Genomic DNA, 3244 nt, shown 5'->3' on the forward strand with positions numbered 1-3244 from the left:
GCGACCCAAACACAAGCTGACAGATATGAAGAATCACCTTCTGTCTGGGAGCACAGGCAGGTGACTGCCTCTTCTACCCGTGGGACAAAGAGAGAGAGAGAGAGAGAGAGAGAGAGAGAGAGAGAGAAAGAGAGAGAGAGAGGGGAAGAGAGAGAGAAAGAGAGAGAATGAACAGAGGAAAAGATTATGTCTGAGGGATTCTGTTTTGAGGAGTCTCACACCTGTTTTCTGTGTTGCAGACACACACACACACACACACACACACACACACACACAGACACACACACACACACACACACACACACACACACACACACACACACACACACACACACACACACACACACACAGGGACACATGCAGTTGACTGCCATGATTGAGGGAATTACTCACATGTGTTGACTCATGTTGGCTGGGGGTCAGTGAAGCCAGCCGTTGCCCAAGTGCAGGGACCTCCGTCAGGGGGTTACGACCTTTGACCTCCCTGGGTTGCTCAGCAGAGGTCAGAGCCTCCTCACATGCTTCACCATGTCAGCGTTTCCATTTGTGAGCTTTGCAGGAAATACGACAAATCCGAGTGAAATGGCGGCATACTGTGGGCCTCCTCTGGGCCTCCTCTGAGAGGAGATTTCCTCAGAGAGGATGATGAATCCTGGGATGATAACCAGCAACCCCCCCCCGCCCCCCCCCGGGAGGTCAAAACAACGTAAATGTCTGGAGGACCTTCTGCACCACATGACTGACTGTGAGGTGCGTCCAGCCAGGTCTGTTGTGACAGTTAGCCCCCCCCCCCCCCTCATTTTCTCTCTCTCTCTCTCTTACTTACCCATTCTGTTTTTTCCCAACTCCTACAATATGTATATGAATTATACCATATACCGTCATATACATGTACCGATATATACATATCTGTCTGAAGAAGGCAGAAAGTTAAAAAAGAGAGATAGATAGTGAGACACTGAAGGAGAGAGAGTGAATAAGGAGAGATGAATAAAACACTTAAGAGAGGAGACACCTCAATCTCAGCTGTCTTTTGTTCGGCCCTTCTCTCCCCTCCTTCTGTTTCACACCAACTTCAACCATTTCATTCTCCTCTCTTCTCAATGTTTCCACCTCTCTCATCCATCATTCCTGTCGCTGGCGGTCACAGATCATTTGATATCCTGTCGTACAGTCAGCCAAAAGCTCCTGTAAAATAGATATCTTACAGAAAACATTTCACTTCTCCTCAAAAGCAAACAAACAAAGGGTAGTATGCCAACGCCAAGATTGTACCTTTTTGAGAGTGGCAGCATTTGACAAGCAGGGCTGTGGCGCCCCCCTGTGGCCACTGGTGAAAACATCAGAAAGATCCTTTCGGACAGGAACGTCAGGCAACATGTTGTGTCCTGTGTTTGAATGAGCCCTGCTGTTCTCCCTGATTAGAGGCTGGAGGAGGCCTTTTGTCTGTTCTTGTCCAGCACAACCTGCTAATTAGGAAACAAATGAGAAACATATTTAGAGTGATGTTTTGCGTGTATGCTGAGGGCTGTCTGGACCTCATTACAGTAAGTCAGCTAGAACCAGATTGAGGAATGATAATTGGCTGTAATGGGATCCATGATCGTGCCCCCCCTTCAGGACAAGTATATCCCCTCTGTAGTTTCTGCTTCAGTATATATTTTGTGTCAATCAAATAAACCTTCTGATCTAACAACCTTGCATAAAACTCAGTTTTGCTTAGTATAATTTTACTCCAGTTAGTTAATAACGACTGTTACTCCTGTAGCTCAACTGGTAGTGGAAAGACACAGGTTTGATTCGTAGGAATGTAGGTCTTTCCTATCCTACAAATACAGTAAATGTTCTCACTACAAATAAGGCCCCTCTCACTGTGAATGACACAACAGACCTCAAAAGGATGGAAGAACATGGATGTGAATCAAGTTGACATCACGTTTTAAAAGGAATAAGCCTTCAAAAGAAATTACTTATAATCTCAGTTATGTTATTTTACAAGGTACAAAGTCTAAAAGGAGTACAATTTATAATCTTGATACTTAACACTTAACATTCCTCCACACTTAGCATAAATATTAAAATTTCTGTGGAATGAGGGATCATCCCTCTCTATGGGTAAATACTGTTTACTGTGTAAAGAATGTGTGTGTGTGTGTGTGTGTGTGTGTGTGTGTGTGTGTGTGAGTGTGTTTGTGTGTGTGTGTGTGTGTGTGTGTGTGTGTGTGTGAGTGTGTGTGTGTGTGTGTGTGTGTGTGTGTGTGTGTGTGTGTGTGTGTGTGTGTGTGTGTGTGTGTGTGTGTGTGTGTGTGTGTGTGTGTGTGTGTGTGTGTGTGTGTGTGTGTGTGAGTGTGTGTGTGTGTGTGTGTGTGTGTGAGTGTGTGTGTGTGTGTGTGTGTGTGTGAGTGTGTGTGTGTGTGTGTGTGTGTGTGTGAGTGTGTGTGTGTGTGTGTGTGTGTGTGTGTGTGTGTGTGTGTGAGCGTGTGTGTGTGTGTGTGTGTGTGTGTGTGTGTGTGTGTGTGTGTGTGTGTGTGTGTTTAGGCAAATTGATCTTTTTCTATACAGGAGCATTAGATGGACTAGGCAGAGAGTGGACTAGGTGGTAGGAGTGTCATGATTCACCCCGCGATTCCCCTCATACATTAGACAGTTAATTATCCTTTATTAACATTAATTATCACATACAAGTCATGAAACAGTTAATTATCATTTATTAACATTAATTATCACATCCAAGTCATGAAACAGTTAATTATCCTTTATTAACATTAATTATCACATACAAGTCATGAAACAGTTAATTATCCTTTATTAACATTAATTATCACATACAAGTCATGAAACAGTTAATTATCCTTTATTAACATTAATTATCACATACAAGTCATGAAACAGTTAATTATCCTTTATTACCATTAATTATCACATACAAGTGGGACTTGTCATCCTAAAAGGAGGGGCAGTGAAAGACAAGGGTTGAGAAAACGTTCTTGCTTTTTTTTGTATTTCATTTATTATGTGTTGTGTTCATACATGTTGTTTTTGGATTCGTTTTCGCTGACACTGCGAAGTTTCCAACAGTTCATTGTATAATATAGACAGTCAGTCCATATCAGAGACAAAGTAGAGTTAAGTAGTAGAGAGACATAAAATGATCACACCGCACCTCACGTAGCTTCATCTCCTCAGCTTTTGATTGGACACATCTCCTCAGCTTCTGATTGGACACATCTCCTCGGCGTGAAAG

This window comes from Clupea harengus, chromosome 20 (assembly GCF_900700415.2).
Source record: "Clupea harengus chromosome 20, Ch_v2.0.2, whole genome shotgun sequence".
In the NCBI taxonomy this organism is placed as follows: Eukaryota; Metazoa; Chordata; class Actinopteri; order Clupeiformes; family Clupeidae; genus Clupea; species Clupea harengus.